The 21,885-nt window shown below is 37.3% G+C and overlaps 1 protein-coding gene across 1 annotated transcript in view; it reads left to right on the forward strand.

Moving 5' to 3' along the window:
* Positions 1–21,885, forward strand: part of NALF1 (NALCN channel auxiliary factor 1) — a 484,558-nt gene that overhangs the window by 157,238 nt on the left and 305,435 nt on the right. The gene's annotated exons all lie outside the window — the stretch shown is intronic.

Genomic DNA, 21,885 nt, shown 5'->3' on the forward strand with positions numbered 1-21,885 from the left:
GATAGGTGTCACAGATCCCTGGCGCTGCAGTGAAACCAGCTAGGTGTCAAGGGACATTGGTAGTTCAGACCTTAAAGCCTTCTTGCAGGTTGCTTTCCTACTGTTTTATGTGTTTTAAATGTACTGCCTTCTTTCCTGTCAACCTCATAAACCATGAACACTGCTTTCCTCTTTACCCACTTCAGCTTTCTTCCTCTGTCTCCTTTCTTTCTTTGGGGGAATAAAAAATAGAAGAAAAAGTACACTGAGTACAGTCTCTGATACTATATATACAGCAAATAAGGCAGTAAAAGAAACTGTAATTTTTGTGTATTTAATTGTCTAAGCCGTGCCGGGAAATCTGAACAGCTTTATCTCAAGCCTTTCAAAGCATGGCTATAACATGATAGTTTAGCAGTCATGCTTAGTGAGCGTGTTCACTGTAATACACACTGCCAGGGCTTGTTTGGGGGTGGGTAATAAAAATTAAAGATAATACCACTGCGTAATTGTTACAGAACTTTAAAGTGATTATAAATAGAAGAAGTCAATATAGATATCGTTTCATACATTATTAATACAGACAGGAATAGCCCCTACCCAGAAACTGGACCTGAGAGATCAGGGCTCTGTCTTAAGAGTCTCAATGAAAGGCTCCAAGGAGTCTAATATTAAACAAATGGAAAGGAAAAAAAAAGAAACAAACCAAACACCAAGAAAACAGCTGATTCTTTGGGGGACAGGATGAATTCAGAAGATTTGAGTTATACCAGATATAAAATATTGAATTGTTCTCTGATTTTGTGTCAGATTGGTATTTGATTAATCTCATACTCAATAACATCTTACATTAGAATACACAAGGGGAGAAAGCTATTATGTATAAAATAATACAAGACAACACCTGAGAAGAAGAGATGCTTAATTTTCCAAATTGACCAGTACAATGGAATGAGAAAAAATATTTCTAATATGATATTGGAATTTATTTATTTTTAACTTAATCTTTTTCATTTTTTAAATGCTTTAGGAGCAGTCCGGTGTTGTGTTAAGTCTGGTGTTAAGTTTGCTTGTTTCTTCTGTATCACTCAGAACATCAGTTCAAAATTTTTCTGTACTCTACAGGTGATAGCAATTTTGCAGTAGCAACGATGCAAGAGGAAATGAACTTGCCCATTCATATGGCCAGGCTATGTGTTTTTCTCATTCTTTCCTTTTGCACATGGCATGTTGGTGCAACATCAATAATTTTACGACAATTAGTTGAGAACATGTCTAACATCCCGTTTACCAGGTCATGAACTGCACCTTGTGCTGGGATCAAGCTTTTAACTAACAACATATTTAAGAGCTGGGAAAAGCAAGTAACATCATGGAGAGTTTTTGTTTAAACAGATCTGTAGTTTGAGAATGCCCTGGTGCTGTACGAAAAAGCTTTTTCTGCACAGTGTTAACTTTCAGAGAAATTTCACTTTCTTCCTTCCCTTGTGTGAGGAGTGGACTTCACCACTTTTTTCTTCACAGGATGTTCTACAAATGTTTCCAGAGTGGGGTTTCTTAATGAAGTCACTTTGGGGGATATTGACAGAAAAAGAAATGCATGAATGTAAAAATATTCAAGGCAGAGTGTGAAATCAATTCAATCCTTTTAGGAGGCAATTAATGATTAAATTTGTACACTACACAGAACTTTCTGTTGCTACACTTGCTGAGAAGTGTTTTATGTTGTGGTTTTATATGATTACACATCAACCTAGCATTTGCATACCCTTCTTGAAAACACATCTGTAGACTTTCTAGAGACTAAGTATCTTGTGTCTTCAGGTGAGAGCCATGCCTGGATGAGTTGTGGGGTTTTTTTGGTGTTTCTTTGGGTATTTTTAAAAAATGCTGACATTAATTCCATGATTGTCCTTGAATATTCCTCACACATTTGTTCTTCCTGTTCATGGTCAGCAACCCAAAAGGCACATCTTTGTCAGGAAAAAACTAATGGTCTTAGCTTACATAAACTAATGTAAAAGTGAAATCTCAATCACAGTAAGTGATTTGTTGTTTTCGTATTCATTCAGTGATAAAAAAGAAAGGTTGTGGGAAAGTTAAACTTACTGACTGTCATGTTTTCACCTCAATTCCACTCTCCAAGACAAGGCTTTAGATCATGCTGTCTTCGTTAGAGCTGCTCCTTTTATAGTCAGAATGCTGGTGACTGGAAACAGGGAATGGCAGCAGCCCAGGAAAAAAAAAAGCAACCCAGAAGTGGAAAAATTTAACTGTATGAATTCTTCATGTGTTCATTGTATACAGAATCTGACTTTTAATGGTGAGGGAGTGGAGTATTAGTGGACTTGGTCAAGTCAGTTTAAGGTAGGAGAACTGTAATGCTTTCTCTCACTTCACTGACTTCCATTCATAAAGTGAATGTAAACTCACCACAACTCTTGTAGGCTGTTGGTTTGTGTGGAGGACAGAGGAAGTATTTTGTATAGGAGTCAGTGGTGGAAATTCTCCCAGGACTTAACCTTTCCTCACATAATGGCTTAAAACCCCTGTCTTCCAGTGCCTTTTTTTTTTTTTTTTTAATAGGAATCTCTTTGTGAACATACTTTTTTCTTTCCTGATTGCTGCCATCATTTCAGTCATTTCTTTCCACTCTTTTTCTCTTACATCTCTCTCCTTGAACAGAAAATTATGCTTTCAAAAATTTCTTGTGACTGGTTATGATCCATTAGTATATTTTATTCCCCTTTCCATTCCCTCCTCCAGAAAATTATAGCGTTCATGTATCCATTCCCTGTGCACCCTAATCTTCACACCAGTTGTGGTGAGAAAAAAAGTTAATAAATAAAACTTACAAGCCAATGGGAAAAAAAAAATCCATGTATGTTAGCAAAGCATGGTATCCTTTATTTCCTTACAGCACTATTCATGAGATTGTAGAATAATTTCAGACCATCATACCAGTGGTAGCTTTGTAAATTTTGTAGTATTTTGCTTTGTTCCCAGTGAATTCTGATGTTACAGAAACTTTTTACTATGCAACTGTGCATGGATGCAGTGAGTGCAGAAGTGAAGAACTGGGTCATCTTGCTACTACATAAAGTTCCTTTGCACTAATTTGGAGTTTTGCATCAACAAGATGGGAGCAGCGTGCTGAATTGCTTTCATTTTCTTTACACATTGGCCATAAACTTTAAAATAGCATGTGTGTAAATGAAGCAAAAATAACACTTTGATACGGGTATGGTAATCTTTGCTCCATTTATACATGCACTGCATAAACAGCTTTTAAATATGCTATTATAATATACCAAAGTCTATTTCTGTCTGTGATATTCCTGTGAGAATATCACAGATATTCCTGTGAGAGGGAAATACGATCAGCTGAAAGGTGCAACTGAGTGGGAGAAAGTCTTGCAAATTACTGTGGGTAATGGGGAGGTGAGAACCATGGTCCTTCCGGTTAAGAATAACCTCTAACACACACTCTTCAGCATTTTGGCAGCAGTACAAGCAATTGTCTTAGCTTTCCAGGGGTCTGGCAAGGCCAGCAGTAGAGTTATGGATGTCTATGCCTATAGTCAGCTCCTCTCACTCTGTTGCCCATGTTGTTATGCATAGGCTAGACTTGAGTCAGCATTCATTAGCACACCGTATGCCATTATACAGCGTTGGTATCCAAGCTGGACTGGTCTTTCTCACCATGTCACCACTTTTCTGTCTGGCAACTTTTGCTGAAATTTGACTTGCATCCCAATTGAAATTAACTTTCAATGTATGGATGGCTTCTTGTTGAACTGCTACCCTCCTAATGAGGTGAGGCACAGCCCACAACTGTCCATTACACAGCCTATATTTTTAGCATGGAAGGCTGATTCTCCACGCTTAGTTCTTATGATCACAACTCAAAAAGGCTATCAGGTGTTTCTCCAAACTCTCACCTTTGGCCGTAGTATTTTTATGGAAGGCCACTTAGGCCAGGTTTGTTCATGATACTCTGAAGCAAGGAGGCCACCTAGTAGGAAGTCAATGTCATTTCCCATTTCATCATTCTTTCACCAGTTTCTAGGATAAATAAATAAACCTAAATAAATAAATAAACAACCAATCTGTTCTTTATAGCTAAAGTCTATATACCTGTAATAGGCTGAATACCCATTATATGTGATGGGTACATTACTAGAGAATGTTCCACCTGAGAGGACACTGTGTCAGAATTTAGTCAGTTTATGGGGTGCAGATTTAAGTTATGGTAACACCAATGCAGACCAGCAACAAACTTGCGTAAGCACAAGTACTGGTTAACCTACTAGCAACATACTAGTTATGTACTATTTTTTTGAGATAATTGTGAGAATAGCATTTAAGATATATAATGTAAGAACAACCATATCAAAATATTGCTCAATTTTTGTTTTTTCTACATCTATTCTGACTCATGAACCCATTCCGATGCTGCAGTCTTCCCATATTGTGTCTTATTATATCATGTGCCAAAAGCAATAACATAAAACCTTTGTTTTTCCTACATGCTCCATTTAATGTCTAAAAGCAGGACTCAGCTCAATGAAGTGTGTATATATACCAGCATTACACCAGTCCCGTTCTGGAACTGCAACAGCTCTTGCTCATAAATTTCTAGACCACAGCAACGCATAAGTGAGGCGTATAGGTGAAAACTATGAGAAGTTTAGTATCTAGTAAATTTAACAGTCACTTTGTGTAGCATTTGCAGTAAACCTCTTCTAGTTGATTATATATTAAAGCTACATGCTCTGAAGAGATTTAGCCTTGTCTTGGCAACAGCTGAAAGAATAGGATATAAAGTGTGCAGAAGTTTATATTGCATTTCAGCAAGCTGATTCATTTCTTATTAGTTCTGGGCCAGTGTGTGTGGGGGAGGAGGGAAAGGGGAGGATGCACTTAGTTCTAAGAATATAAAATAAAAAAAGTCAAACTATAAACATGGTATTTGAGTATAAATATAGACTGTCATATTTTCAACAACACTCTTACAGTAATTAGCACATTTTGAAAGTATATTATTTGCCTCCAGAAAGGGAAAATATGGCTTTACTGGAGCTGCATGTAAACAGTCTCAAGTGCAAATTGACATGATTTTTCCAAATAAAAAATTCTAGAATAGACTAATACCCAACAGTGCTTGACACAGAAAAGCTACTGTTGATGCATACATAATGTGTTTTCTAGAAAGCTAAGAAAGCCTGTGAATAGTAAGCTAAGATAGGACCTATGTTGCCTAACTTGAGAAAAGTACCGTGTAGTGGGCTAGGCTCTCCTGAAATGGTCATTGCAGAGGAGCAGACACTTAGAAGGGGTAATTAAACACTGTAGACAATGTACATGTCTACTTTATAGGGAACTCAAGTTCAGTGGAATGTATACCACTCCGTATGACGACCAAATCTATTTTGCACCCATTGCTAACATCTTCTGGTAACCCAACTATAATTTTCTCCTTATAGAAATACAGCTTTTCAGCACTGTGTATACCAAACTTATAAAACCAAAGTGTTTCAACCACCTTTCCTCCCATGCCTCAAATACACACTACCAGTGGAAGCTTAATATAGCGATCTGAATGTGCTAGCAGGAAGGATCTTGCAAAATGGGATATAGGACATCTGGAACTCCTAAATTAGTAGAACTAAAGGGAATAGTCATGCTTCATGGTACCTGTGGCTGAAGTAACATGTGGCTGTCAGGTAGAAAAATGAAATGTATTCATTAAATTATTTATTTTTTAATTTTCTTAACCCTGTGTCACATCCATAGTTTTAAATTATTGTACTTGTTTATTTTCTTTTGCTTTTAAAATAGTAAGCACTAGTTGCCATGGCATATAAAATTCTGCATGCTTTGTGGTCTGCATGCTTTGTGGTCTCTCAAGTATGGAAGGGTGCTTTCAGTAATGTATGTCTGATTAACTTGCTGTTGCTAATCAAAGCAGTAGTCCGTCTTCAGTGGGCACTTGCATGTTGTTCAGGCTTCTTGTGAATGAGCTCAGTAAGTCATCTAGCAACTCTGCTTGACAAAGAAAATCCACTTTTAGGCTCCCCCATCTCTAGTTTGCCCATTGTTGGTTGGCATTGTAGATGTGAGGAGAGCTGGAAGAATTGGAAGTAGAAGCAGTAAAAATACCAGAGTAGAAAGAAAATGCTTCAGTTTTTCAAATATCATCAGGTTTGAGATAAAAATTAAAAACAGGCACAGCCTAATTGGTGCCTGTCAGTTAGGGGTTTTAGCCTTATAAGAGACAGTTGCTAATTTCCTAACTGCATATGCTCACTGTAATTCAAGTATTATTCAATGTTTATTCATCCCGTAATAAAATGTGGTCCTAGCAATCTCATAAAGAAAAACTCCCTGCCCTTTCCTAAATCCTGTATTACAGGAGTCAGCACTTTAGTTCATCAGAAAGATGTAAAGGAGAGAAGCTGCACAAGTCGTCTTCCTAGAAAAAAACACACCCTTAGATATTCCCGTAAGTTTGCCTCCTAAGATAAACTTCCAGGGCGGGTTTTCTGTGAGCCCATTAGCTTCACTGTGGCCTTACCAGTTAAAAGCATGAGCTGACATTGATGAAGACATTGCAAACAATAAAGCAATTGAGGTCTAAAATCAGAAAATAATTAAGCTCTGTGTTCGGTGACAAGAAATCACTAAAACCATACAAGAAACAAAGATGAGAGGAGGGAAAAATGTATTCAATAATCCCATTAAAATGAAAGTGTAACAGAAAGAGATAAGGATTCCTCAAAGGAAGAAGAGAATGATTTCTCCAAGAAAGTAGGCCATGTTGGGAGCCTTCTTCTCTCAAAAAGCTTTCACATATATTTTTCGAAGTTATGGAACTTTTTTTTCCACTTGAGAACTCTGTGTTATTGTTTACATTTATCAGTGTTAGTCAAATGGCAGGGTAATATATTTTTTTCCCTTTACTTAATATTCACTCAATTTTTTATAAATGTAAAAGTGTGGCATTATCAAGACAGCTAAAAAGAATAAAACTTCAGCATATAATTCAGGGAAAAATAAAATATATAAACTTAAAGTAACTTCAGTATTTTATGTATTACATGCTGTGTGCCAGGTTACATCTATTTTTTAATCTTTAACAAATGTAAAAAACCTTACCTATCCAGACTCAACAATTCATTGCCTCAATTGATCTTGACCACATGAGTCAAAAATTTGGTGTTTATTGTCAAACCAGGCACTGTGGAGTATAAGAAAGATAGCAGGGGAGTTGCAGAAAAGAAGTTGGAAAGAGAGCACAAACATAAATCTGTTAAAAATAGTTGAGATGAAGCCTCCGTGTTCTTGAAGATGGTGTACTGTACTTTCTGTTATATAATACAAAAGAAAGTGATTATAGCAAATTGGCTGTAAAAACACAGACCAGTAACATTTTGTTCTTGTTTTGTTGTGGGATAAAGTGTATTGTGGGCTCCAAGGAGTTGAAAGGAAGTACATTGGGGGAGAGCTGCAGGAAGGAGTGGTTGAGAGATGAGTTTCTGACCTGCTAAGGAAAATAAAAAATGAGCAAACCTAAAAAAAGAAATGTGAAGAAAAGAGCAAGATGCACAACAGGAAAACCAAAGATGATGCAAAAACAGTTAAGCTTCTTTCACAAGAAAAGAACAAGAAACAGTGACAGATTGGGATGATTATTCAAATCCACCTCTTTTCCCACATTTTGATTTTTCACATTACTAAGGATGTTTCTTCTTCTTCTCTTTTGGTAAAAATTGTCGGAAGTAAAGTGTGTGCTCCATTTTTAGGGTGACTATATTTGGCACCACACAGGAAACATGAAGTGTCAATAGACTCCTTTGTTAGACTGAAGTTGCTGAAAGAAAGGAATTTTGAAAGCAACTGATGAGACAGAAAATTAATTATCATCTCCCCCTTAACTGATAAGAAAAAATGAGATTAATATTGGCTCTCATTTTAGGGGAGAGAGCAACCTTAACTGAAAAATTGTGTTAAAGCTTTAAAGAATAATAACGCTGTAAAAGCTGCCAAGTGCATAGCTTCACATAACGTCACACGTAGTCTCCTAAAATTCTGGCCTATCTGCATAAAGAAACATGACTAGCTGGGCAACATTACTGTGCATCATAATGGTAAAATGGAGAATAAATATTCAGGAATTCCTGATTTTAAATTCTCCGGTCAAGTCCTTCACAATCTGCTGAAAAAATGACTGTGAAACAGAAACCAAACTTTTTATTGTCCTTTGACTTAAAATCTTCAGCTTGGCAGGAAAGGTCCTGGTGGACACCAAGCTGAACATGAGCCAGCAAAATGCCCTTGCTGCAAAGCAGGCTAATGGTATCCTGGGCTGCATTTGACAAAGTATTGCCAGCAGGTAGAAGGAGGTGATCTTTCCCTCTCTCCTCAGCACTGGTGAGGCCACACCTGCAGTCTTGTGTCCAGTTCTGGGCTCCTTAGAACAGGAGAGACGTGGACATAGTGGAGAGAGTCCAGTGAAGGGCTAGAAAGATGATGAACGGACTGGAGCATCTCTCCTGTGAGGAAAGGCTGAGAGAGCTGGGAGTGTTCAGCCTGGAGAAGAGAAGGCTCAGGGGGATTTTATTAATGTATATAAATACCTGAAGGGAGGGTGCAAAGAGAACAGAGCCAAGGTCTTTTGAGTCGTGCCCAGTGACAGGACCAGAGGCAATGGGCACAAACTGAAACACAAGAGGTTGCCTCTGAACATCAGAAAACACTTTTCACTGTGGGGGTGACCGAGCACTGGTACAGGTTGGCAAAGGAAGCTGTGGAGTGTCCATCCTTGAAGATATTCAAAAGCTGCCTGGACAAAGTCCTGGGCAACTGGTTCTAGGTGGCCCTGCTTGAGCAGGGGGGTTGGACCAGATGACTTCCAGAGGTCCCTTCCAACCTCAACCATTTTGTGATTCTGTGGTTCTTCAGTTGGTTGGTAAGATATGGCTGTCTTTAATGTTTTGACTCAGCAGCAAGTTTCTTTTCAAGGTGCTTGATAAAATAACTTTTTTTTCTCATCCTTTTCAAGGAACCCTTTCCTTCTTTCCTTGAGTCTCAGAATAATACCTTTTTCCTTTTAATTGTCACAACTCCATTTGTATTCTCCCTGGTACTCATTATATTGCACTGACAGGATAACGACAAAGAACTGCTATGCTTATGAAGTCAAAATCAATTTCTAAATTTTAAAAAAATGTTTAATTGCTACAATGGGTAAAATTACAAAACTTCTTGATTAATAGAGAAGACAAAATGTTTCATATTCATCAGCATATTTCAAATCAAGAATTTGTAGCTCAAATCGAGTTTATGCCCTGTAGCAGAATGAATCAATGGTAAGTTAGCTCCCTCATAACCCTTTAACCGAAAAGTGAACGCAGTGGAATATTACAGAAATTCAAACCAACAGAAACACATGTAGATTAAATATAAATGACTGGGAATAGTATACATGTTGTGCCAAAATTACAAGAACATTTTTCCTTAATTAATTTTCTTAAAAGCTTTACAGAAATACAGAATTTGCCTTTTTATCTGCTGAAAAATTCAAGCTAAAGATAAAATCACTGGTTTTCTTCTTGAAAAGCAAAGGACAGGCTTTTCAGACTACGAAATTAATCAGTTTATCATTGAAAGAAAAAGATACTTAATTGAGTTAATAATTCATAACATATAGCTAAGGCCTTGTTTAATTTGAGGAGACAGGGAGGGAACAGAAGCAAAATTGTTGCAGTTTGGAAACAGAGGAAACATATGTATTATAGGAATAGCTTCTTCAAACAACTGCGTATCTTAAGAGGAAGTTTATCCAGCAAAGGACATAGGCTTCTTGTCTTAATAGGTCAAAGTTATTTAACCATTTATAAGGAGAAATTGTCAATAATACAATTACTTTCTTAGGAAATAGATAAGAAAAACTGCTAAATCTTGATGGAATCTTATTTATCATAATGAAATCAGAATATTGATATCAATTTATTCTTCAAATATAGAGGATTTTTTTTTCCTTTTGAATGCAGTCTTCCATCAACCCCCTACAGTAAGCGTCTGCAGTTTCTTTGACTAGATAGTATAAAAAGAATAGTTAATACAGATTTTAAGAGTCGACACTTTACTAAATAATATGAGGTTAGGAAGAAATGTCCATATTCTTATTGTCTCCAGCTTGTGGATTTCTCAGGGATTTCACATCTTTCCTTGGCCTGTATAGTTTTTGCTGCTGTCTGAGATTGGACATTAAAAAAAAAAAAAAAAAAAAGACATTTATTTCCTGCTTTTTATTCCTTTAGGCATATGTAACAGAGCTCTACTAATAAATGAATTGAATGAGCTTACCTCCTATAACCATACAAATGTTGGCTGGGGGAGACCTCTAGGAGACCTCTAGTTTCACTGCCCTGTCAAAACAGCACTTTCAAGTACTGCACCAGCTCGTCGTGTTTTTCTCCGAGTCTTGGAAAGATGGAGATTTCAAAACATCTCTTGCTGGCTTGTTCCAGTCATACACTACCCTCCTAGTGAAAAAGTTCTTCCTTAAGTTCTGTTTGAAAGCACAGGTGCCATATACTGCTTGTGCTTCCTTATACTGCTTGCTATTACCTGGGACAAGTCTCTCATTCATGTACTTTGTTCGAGTAGGCTGCTGTGACTATGTCCTGAGCTCTTTGCCAGAATAAATGAGCTCTCAGTTTCTCCTCTTAGGTCCCCTTACTATCTTGCTAACCCTTCCCTGAACTCTGGTTTTTGGACAGCCTTCTTGACCCTGGATGGCCCAGAACTCAACATAGTATGTGTTGCTCAACTAAGCTGTAATCTTGACTTTTAACATTTAGGCTGACCTGAATGAGAATATTTTATTTACAGACATGTAATGCAGTTTTAACGAAGTGTATAACAGATGTAAAAGTCCGTGGTGAAATGAACATTTTACAATTGCTTTGTACAGTAACATTTAAAAGAAGCCAGATACTTTTAAATGTGAACGATTCAGGTAGAAAAATTCAAAAATTATGGGGCCTGTGATGTGTTGTCCCTAAGTACTGATAAGTGACTCAATTTAGAAGTGTATTTTCATACACATTTTAGCTAAAGTACATTTGAATTTTCATACAGGGTAATTAAACATTGCATGTCAGAATCTTAAAAGAAAGGTGTTATTTTAGTCTTTTTAGAACTACTTCACAGCGTATCTCATCTTAACCACCTACGTTTATAGTCTAGGTAAACATTAGCCTTCTTTTCATCCTTATTTTTAGCTAGTGCATTGCTTTTGTGACCATGAGAGAGAGTGCTTGCTTTAATCTCTCATGAGACTGATTTCAAGCCATGTTGCTAGAATCCATTGTTTTGTTCTAAGTTTGCTCATAGGCTGCTGAGATAATATTGCCTTATCATGAATGTATGCCATCATTAATTATATTAAAAAGTGAAACAGAGAGATAAAGAGACCAGAACACACTGTTGTGATTTTTTTCCCAAGATCCATGCATTAAATCCTTGCTGCTCTAGCAATACTCTTACTTTGACATTTCTCTACTCAGTAGAAAGTAAGAATCCAACACATGCTACAGAGAGTCAAAGAGTGGTGTTTTTACTGAACTGAACCAGTTAATTCAGAACATGAAGCAGTGGTGTAAGGAGTGTGCACAAGAGAATATGTTCACATTCCTATTTGCCCCAGCTACATTTTCCTGATCCAAGAGATACCATGCATCTGTGATACGGTTGTAAATTAGGCATCATGCCCACTTTTATCCACATTACTGAACCAGAATCTGCATGCTGAGTCTTAAGCAGTGAGTCATTGCTGCCTCAAACTTAAGTGGTCTTGTAGGTTCTTAGTTTGCCTTAAAGGCTACAGTAGACAGTCTGAATTTTGTTCAGCTAACCTCTGTTGATTTGAAGCACTTGGGTGGGGCCTTCACTGATACTAAGTTTGATTGGCATCAACTAACTTGACCAGTACAAGAGGATCTGCTGTCTAAAGAAATATCAAGGAGAACTTGTAATAGATTGTTTCATCAAAACAACTAGTATAAAAAATTTTTCCTAGAAGACCTGAGGGCCTTTTGAACAAGAACATAATTGTTATGTCTTGAAAACTGAGCCTAAGCAGGCCTGGAGCAAAGGAAGCAAGTACTGTTTTTGTGAGAATCCATCCAGCAGTATGATTTTGCTGTTGGTAGTGGTGGTATCACCTGTTTTTAATGAGTGATGTTACTTTGCAGGAACACTATCTCAAAAATGCTACTGGTATTATTCAGGTGTTAGGCCAAAGCCTCTTGTTCTCTCTCCCTAGAAGACACGGAAGGAGAGAAGAACATTGTATTATATGCAAGAAAGCATTGAGAAGAAATAGTTTCAGTGACCATCTGCTAAATGCATTACAAACGGTAAATGTTAATAATAATACACAAACTTGGAGTATCTAACAAAAGTCTATCCCAAGAGGCAGGCTGTATCTTCTGGAAGAACAGGGTATTGTTTGCAAACACACAATGAGCATTTACCACAAATCTCTGGTGCTCCTTGAAAGTTCTTAAAAAGGTAGTTATTAGTCATCAGCGCTATCTCTAAAGTCATCTTCAGCATCTACCTTGGAGATGCTCTTTCCCCTTCCGTGTTCTCTGAAGTAGCCAGGCAGAGCGCACGATCCTGCTCCTTACTGGTGAAGACTTCTCCTGGCTTCAGAAGTAAGTTGAGTCTGTATCCAGCAAGCGGCATCTTTTATGTAACTTTGTAAATACTAAATAAATAAAATAAAAAGTGAAGCTATTGGATTTTATTGTCTAAAAAATTTGTTATTTGTTTTAATTTACAGGACTCTTCATCTGCCGATTCTGTATCTGTCAGCAGACATTCTCCTGTAAGCCACAGAGTCACATGCTGTCACTAGAGAGTCGCTGGACATTAAGGCTGCTTGAGCAGTTTGAAAGAGAAAGCGTGAGGCGACAGCTGTTCTTTGTAAAGTTCAGTAAAACAGAGACAGCCTTGAAGCAGAAACCTCTGTTTGATCTCAAGCTATTTTCCCTCTTCAGCATCCATCCAGTTTATCTCAAGCAGAGGTGTATGTTACTTCCAATTGTTTGAGACAAGCAGGTATTATACATAGATGCTTAGAGGATGTACATACACAAAGGAGAACATGCCCTGTCTGCCATAACGGACTTGAACTGATGAGAAAAGGACATAAAAGTTCAACTTGCAGAGCAGAAGAAAAGCCTGTTCTGGACCCTGGAGCAAGTATGTGACTTTCTTCCATTTTATACTCACATCTTCTTATCAAAATTTACCTCTTCAAGGAAATGCTGAAAGAATATCGGTGAGAATGGCACAAGATGAAGCTCTCGGATGAAAATTTCAGGTCAGTGAAGAAACAGTCAAACACAATGAATTATCTTTCAAGTTAACTTCATGTTTTTACTTATGAGTTTTGGGGGTCAGTGGTTTTAGCTAGTTTGGAAAAAGTTGAAAACAAAAGCAATTGTTATATCAGAGCATCTTGCATATTCAAAGGGGAGTTATCTTCTCTGTTGGCCAATCCTATGAGGACTGCTGCAAGTATGATTCATAGCTGACTCCTTTACAAAAAAAGGAAGTAGCAAGGAACTCATGATCATGATCCATGTAATTTTGCACATTTTATTCTGATATTCCTTTTGTAATGTTATTTCAAAAAGCAAAATAAAAGTTTTCTTTTGATTATGACTTCTACGAGTTTTTTTTTGTATTGACAAAACATAATTAGATATCATTTCCCATTCTTTCAATAACTCAAAGTTTTCACTTAGCTGCTCTTCTTTCATATTCCTCTTTCTACCTCTCCTAAGCTATCCCAATAGGAAAACATCTGTGTTTAAACCACAATAAACACCAAACAGTACATAAAAATTAACAATCGCAGGCTAAACCATAATGAAACTATTGGGAAGGTATATATGTCATAGAGGTAAATAATCGTATAGGCAATACGTGTGTAATTATACACATATACAGAGAGAGAGAGAGAGAGAAATTTTGCACGTTGACCCATTGGAAGGAAGAGATAAGCAGGAAGGAAGATTCAGGAGGATCTTTTAGTATTATAGTTAAACTGTTATGTGCATAACTCTAGCCTAGTTATAAGGCCTCATATGCAAAAATGTTACATGGCAGAAGTTTACTTGCAAGCTGCTTACTGGAATCTGAACAACCATAATTTTGCTATTTGATTTAGTTAATCTCATGTGCGTTGTATGACAGGATGGTTACTTAGAGGAAACAGATAACGTGTTTGTGCGCTGAGGTGGGATTTTCATTTTTGTTTGTTCTGTTTGTAATAGTATTAGAGAACCTAGGAAATCTACTTTTCATGACAATAAAAAGAACAGGTAAACAACATAGCCTTACTCCTTTTAAAAGTAACAAATCCCCTTATTTTGCAGTCCATCTCATATGCTAATGTAAAATACCAGTGATGAGAAAAACCTCATACATTGGCAAATGTTAGTTACACTAGTATCCATACAATTCAAGATGCCTAATGGAATGCTGTCCCTCTAATTAAAAAAAAATTGCTGTGATCTTCTGCTTCGCAACGAGCTCTCCTCTTTGGGAGATGTTTCTACAAACGGTAGTTTTTTTCTACAAAAAACCTTCATTATCTGTTGGTTTTGGCTGAGCTTTCTGAAAGTTAACAGTCAGTTAACAGTGGGCTGCTGATTGTTATTCTGAGGGAATATAAAACTGGGGAAATATTGTCTTTGCACACGAAACATTATGCTACCAAAAAAGAAGGGGGAAAAAAAAAGAAAGAAGAGATGTAAACCCTCATAGTTTTAAGTTAATTGTTTTATTTGGGGAGGAGAAAGCATTTTATGTTGAAAGTTCAGGATAAAAACCAAACTAATCTTTTAGGTGCAAAAATGCTAGGAGAATATTTAAAGTGGTTAGAAGGGGAGGAATGTCCTCTTAACAGAGCTTACTTTAGAAATAATACTTATTTACTGAGAAGTCACACTTAGAATTATTGCAGCTGGGAAGATAGCAACTGTACTTCAAAATTCATGAATCAATAAAGGGATTCCCAAGCTGACAGGTTGCTCCTAGAGGGATGCAGTTCTGCAAGGAGGCAGAGCATAGCTTCTGTGCTGCTAAGGCTCCAAGCATGAAGGAGCCAGCAGTGTACAACAGTAGTTTGTTTTTCCACTGATGAGAAATGCAAAAAGTCAATAGGATAGCAAAGTGTATCACACTGGTACTGTGGAAGAAATAAAGCAGAGATGAAAAAAGAGGAGCAGTGCGTAGCAAAACAACCAGAGCAAAGATGTGAGCTTTTGAAAGACTTAGAGAAAAATTAATCAATAGCAATAGATGGTCTCAGATGTGTCAGAAAAATGAAATATCAGGAAAGCCCAGGGTCAATGTTCTTTCATATCCGTTGCTAAACCATTAAATTGTACCTGTATTTAATCAAACAATGTTTAGAATTAAAGAAAAAAAACACCAAACTTTTGGATTGAGCTTATGTTTGATTGATAGCTAAAAGTTTGGGTGAAATTTTTAACCTAGCTGCTTTTTTTCTGTCCCTCCCACATGTAGGACCTGATTGCAGTCTCCGAAGGGTAGAAAATTTGATGTGAATAAATTTTAAAGGAGACTAAGCCAGCTGCAGTGTCCTAGAAAAGTGTCTCCACATTTCTTTATGGGGGTCTTGTCACCCCAGCTTAGAGCCAGCACTTCCTTTACTTCAACTGTGTGGTCTAGTAAACATGCTTTGCTTGTTCCTAATGCATTTGAGAATTACAGCTGACTGAGCGCACTCTCAGCTAAAGGCCTTCATTCAGAATAAATGTTTTCTTCATGTTTTATTCATGCTCCATAAGTTATTACTGCATTATTTAATGGAATGAAAGCATTGACATACCGTATGTGGAAAGTGATCTTGTTTCCTGAGTTTTGAGGAAAGGGTTGATTCTTTATTTTAGAGGCGGTAAACTTATTCTTAACTGCAAGTTCAAGTGTACCTTGACTTGTGTAAGGCCTTTGACATGGTGCCACGCAACATCCTTGTCACTAAATTGAAGAGATATGGGTTTGCTGGATGGGCTATTTGATGGATAAGGTATTTTCTGGATGGACACATCCAACAAATTGCAATCAATGGCTCAGTGTCCAAACGGAGATCAGTAACAAGCAGTGTCCCTCAGGGGTCTGTATTGGAACCGGAACAGTTCAGTACCTTTATTAATGATATAGACAGTGGGATTGAGTGCATCCTCAGCAAGTTTGCGGATGACACCAAGCTGAGTGGTGCAGTTGATATGCTTGAGAGAAGGGGTGCAACCAGAGGGACCTTGACAGGCTTGAGGTGTAGGCCCATGTGAACCTCATGAAGTTCAACAAGGCCAAGTGCAAGGTCCTGCACCTGGGTTGGGGCAATCCCCAATATCAATACAGACTGGGAAATAAATGGATTGAGAGTAGCCCTGCAGAGAAGGACTTGATGATATTGGTGGATGAAAAATTGCGTATGAGCCAGCAATGTGTGCTCGCAGCCCTGAAAGCCAGTTGTATCGTGGGCTGCATAAAAGGAAGTGTGGCCAGCAGGTGGAGGGAGGTGATTCTCCACCTCTAGTCAGCTCTTATGAGACCCCACCTGGAGTACTGTGTCCAGCTCTGGCATCCCCAGTACAAGATGGACATGGACCTGTTAGAGCAGGTCCAGAGGAGGACCAGCAGGTCCAGAGGAGGGCCATGAAAATGATCCGAGGGTGGGAACACCTCTCCTATGAAGAAAGGCTGGGAGAGTTAGGATTGTTCAGCCTGAATAAGAAAAGGCTCAGGTGAGACCTTATTGCGGCCTTTCAATATATGAAGGTGGCTTATAAGCAAGATGGAGAGAGACTTTTTACTAAGACCTGTAGTGATAAGACAAGAGGTAGCAGTTTTAAACTGAAAGAGGGTAGATTCAGACTAGATATCTCCTTCTGGGAGGAAATTTTTTACGATGAGGGTGGTGAGACATGGGAACAGGTTGCCCAGAGAAGTTGTGGATGCCCCGTCATTGGAAATATTCGAGGTCAGGTTGGACAGGACTTTGAGCAATCTGATTTAGTGAAAGATGTCCCTGCCCACAGCAGGAAGGTTGGACTAGATCTTTAAAGGTCCCTTCCAACCCAAACCATTCTATGATTCTATACTTCTATATATTTTAACAATGACCACCATATACACACACTATACAGCCAGGTTTTAAGGCAGGTTATTTTTTTTATGGTTTTGCCTCTCTTCACCTAGCAAAATGTGTAGGATTCAGTCCTTAGTTTCTACTTCCACGTTTTGCTTCTTTTTCAGATTATTGTGCTTGTGAGTCTTAAGACATCTGGAAAGACTTCACATTTCAGTTATCAGTAAATTTAGTAATATGTCCTGTTGACAAAGGCTAAGGACTTACTATTCCCTTTCATAAATTCACTGCATTCTGTAGGCAAGGAGTCATTCACAACCCATATCAGAAATTTGTGTTGAATGGAGAGGAAGTGCACCTATCTGGTGCACCTGAGGTCTGATTAAAACCAGCTAGTTTAGGGAAAACAAAACGCCCTATTGTCCTCCCATGGCCAATTTTTGCTTGCAAAAAATTGCCAGAAAATATCTGATAAACAAATTGTCTGCTTTATCTCTTAGCCAAAACAACAAGAAAAAGAACAAGAAAAATGTTCATTTTTATTTGTACACTGCCTTATTGTTTTTCTTTGGACTCTTACCACCTATAGCATTCATTTATCTTGGTATGCAGAAACTGATAAAAATGATATTGCTAATACACAAAGACCCTAAGTATGAGAACAATCTCCTAGCTGCCTAAAAATTCTTGCAGCGTTTTCATAAACAGTGACACTGAATTACTTTGAAGTCAGTGGATCCACAGAAAAGCTGGGAGTTGGTGCTGCAGATCTGTTTCATGTATTCTGTGGAAAGGAAAAAAAAAAGATCCAAACTTTACACAGAGGAATGCACAACGGGGTGATGGAGAGGTAGAGTTCCTCAGCCTCTTTCGAGGTAGCAGGTCAGTTCAATAAATCTTACTGAATTTCCTTGTGAATTTTTCTTATTCCAGTGTGGGTTCATTTTTGTTTGCACAACAATAGTCCTACTGCTGTGAATGTTATCTCAGGAGGGAGTACACCAAACTAGAAAGAAAAAAGAATATTGCAAGGAAACATTGCAGTAAGTGTTACATTGAAGGAAGTTGTGGGGGTTCTGTTTGTTTATTTGGGAAAATAGATTCACCTGACCTAGTATATGCATGAAATCCCCATCTTTTCAACATCCCATCTGTTTTATATGGCTTCTGCATGTGTCAAGAATGTTGAATTAATGGAAAATGTTCTGTAAATAGAGTTGTTAGGTGATAATAAGAATAGTAATCTAAATATTGACAAATTCTTAAGGGAAATAGGATGCTAGAGAGGGAATGTGTAATAATATTTGAACTGCAGGAAAGCACACGTTTGTTCACTGTACCTCTGTTTTCCCCCATGTTCTACAGACTTACAATTATTCATGTTTCAAAGCAGAAAGAAATACTGAATTTATGTCTGAGCACACATGATTTTCTTAACACAAGTGACCCATTTTAAGTTGATGGAACTGCTCTTTAAAAGGTGAAAAGCAATTGCCCCAAAAATGTGTGTGTTTGGGAAAGATTGTATGAAGCCATTGATACTTGTTATGTACCAATGGCTCTTACAGGATCATCAGTCTTGAAAGAAATGCTAAAGATAAAGCCAATGTTTACTTCAAAACTGCTTTTTCTTGTCACTAATCTTCCTTTTGGTCTTCCCTTATTTTCTGTAAAGAAATATTTTGGGTCTTTTAAACATTAAAGGTTAAGCTGTCAAATTAGGTGCGTTTGCTTATTTGTGATGATAACTTGGAAGTGGAAAAAATGAAACAACCTTAACCTGATATGATCCACATACTTGTGAAATGGAATTTATCTTAATCACCTAGTACATTTTAAAATATTTTTGCTGAATTATAGAAGAATATTGGCTTTTGTAATGGGGTGTTTTCTTTACCTTTGATTAACATGTTGTAGAAATGGAAATTCCTTCCTAGTCTGAGGAAGTTTCAGTAGAAACTTGGGTGAGTTAAACAGATTATTAATGCCTGTATAGAGTTTACTTTCTGGATATCTTTCTTTCAGCAATAATATCGCTGTGTTTATGAATGGGGATCTGATTAAAATCATGAAGAGAAAAAAAAATAACATAAAGTTCATGGAGAAACTTTGAGTGATCTTGAAAAATAAAATAGTCACATCCTAGTTCTACAAAATCCTTGAGTCTGAACCTAGAGTATATTTCTAGTGTCAGAAATTATAATGAAATACATTCTTAATATGTACTTGGACAGAGCTCTCCTCAATTGCCTTGTGAGTTTTTTCTTCTCTCTCTGTTCACAGTTATACATCCTTGGTGAACGTTCAGTTCTCCAAATATGTGCATGCATGGGTTTTGTATAATAAATGGCTATGACCTAAGTCTCAAATAAAATATGTGTGTATTATTATCAATCCAAATATTTTTCTTTAATGATGAGAAAAATAGCAGCCTTTAAGCACCCAGACTAATGACTGACCTCCAAAGAATTTCTACTGTGACTTAAAACCCCCCAACTTTTATCTTTATTTAAATACTTTCACAATCTTTATGCTTTAATCTCAGGCAAACTTGATTATGTTTCTCTCTACTATTTGGCTATTACCTTTGTAATACCACGCCCCACTAAGGTGATTATACACAGATGTAGTGTTTGCTTTTTAAAATAATAAAAAAGAACATTAACTATTACACAGCTTCATTTTGATTTTTAGTCTTTTTCTGGAAATTTTCAGTAAAATACAACAAATAAAAGATGAGGCTTTTAGTCAAAAAATCTCTTTGCTTTTCGATAGACAAGTCCAATTTTAACAATCACACAATTTAAATATAGCCTAAGCAAGAAGAAAATGTGACATCACTTAAAAGTATAGAATGAAATGCTCAGATAAAATCTACCAGAAAAAACTAATTTGGTTGCACTTTCACTGCAGAAAATCTCTTTTTGCATGTAATGTATGAATGGAAAACCAATTTACTAATTGTAAAACTCCAATTAATTTTCCTGTAAACATCTTTTTATATATACATCAGCTGTCTAAATAGTAGTTGAAGATGGTTTTTTGAGGGTTTTGTTTTGTTTTGTTTTTTACAACTTTTCGATATTTTCTTGGTAATTTCTGAGGAGCAGAGTTAGGCAAAACCATAATTCAGGAATTGAGAAAAGGACAGTGTTGCAGGCCTTCAGCCGGCAAGTGTGTATGTTTGCATTTGACTGTCTGCATGTGGGGAGCTCTGATTGATTGATAGACTGCAAATCCTGTTTAAGTGTAGAAGGCTAATCACAGTCACGTATGTGTGAAACAATCAGACCTTGTTTTCCCACTGAGGTTAAATTCTACATTTTTCTCTGCTAACTCAGGTTGTATTAGCTTTGAAATATTTTAGACTAAGCTTTGCCTCAGGCATGTGGTAAGCAAGGTGATTTACCTTCCTTTATTTGTCATTGAAGTGGTAGAGGGAAATAACATATGATCTAGAAGCTATCTTGCTGCTTAATAGCGTGGCAAGATTATGCAATATCTAAACTAGTCAAAAGTAGCCAAGTTTATCCAAGCAGCTGCAATATATACATATTTATTTACTTTTTCTTGGCTCTATTCAGGAATTTAAACCTCTGAAAAGTCTTTATCCTATGCCTGTTTCCGGGGTCTGAAATGACCAGTTTCAAGTAAAACTATTTCCTGGGGCAGCTGCAGCATCTCTGTTTGCAGTGCTCATCTCTGCTCTGCTCGGAACTTCTTTGTTCTTGAGAAACCCGTTGCTTACCTTCTTTTCTGACTCCTTCATGCAGGGTTTGGCCTTTTAAAACAGAAATGAAGTAACCTGCATCCAGTCATCATTTCTCAAGCTGTTACTGATTTTCCTTAGAGTTAAATTCTGCCTATTAGAAAACAAACTTCTCTTCTGTCTCCTGACACCTGATGAAAAGAGGTTTGATCTTCCTTTGCTTCTATGCAGTCTGAGTTTTAATGTGATTACAAGACAGGGCTTCTGATGTTTCTGTTTGGATCCAGGTAAGCTAGACTCTGGTTAGGTGAAGTTCATGATCATATAGTTTCACCCTGAGATACTAGGAAGGTTTCTGGGTCCTCCAATATTTTCAAAGTTAATAAAGAAACTGAGAGGGCATCTCCACCCTATGAGATCAAGTGTAGAAAATCTCGCTGTAAGACTACAGGTTTGATAGGAGCTGTTGGATTGTTTCCATGACTTTCCCACACAACAGCCTCTGCTCTTATTTCCTTCTGACATCTCAGACAAAGCATACTTAAAGTGGCAGCAAAATGATTCTCTAATAATTTGAAAATAGACTCTATTCATATTGGAGAATCTACTTTGAGTTATTCTGGCCTGAAATGCTTTATCTCTTTTTGTTGTAAAAGCTGACTGTCCCTCAGGCTTGTTTAAGGGAAGTGTACATACTCAGCTGCACTGATGAAGGCAGGGCGTGTTGCACAGGACATGCAGAAGCCTCTGGATATCATTGTATGATCAAACATTTTCAGGGAAAGAGTGTCATACCTCTATGCTACTCTTTAGCAACTTGTGGGGAAATGTTTCAACAAATAAAGAAGGCTGTATTTTCTCAGTGGTCGTCGAAGTCCCACAAACTGGAACGGATGAAAGGCTCCGTTAATTTCTATAGTGCCAAAATGAAGGGGAATGAAGCAAGATTAACAACCCAGGGGAAAGTAACAATCTGAGAAAGCCGTGAATACCT

This window comes from Ciconia boyciana, chromosome 1, assembly GCF_034638445.1.
Source record: "Ciconia boyciana chromosome 1, ASM3463844v1, whole genome shotgun sequence".
NCBI classification, from domain to species: Eukaryota; Metazoa; Chordata; class Aves; order Ciconiiformes; family Ciconiidae; genus Ciconia; species Ciconia boyciana.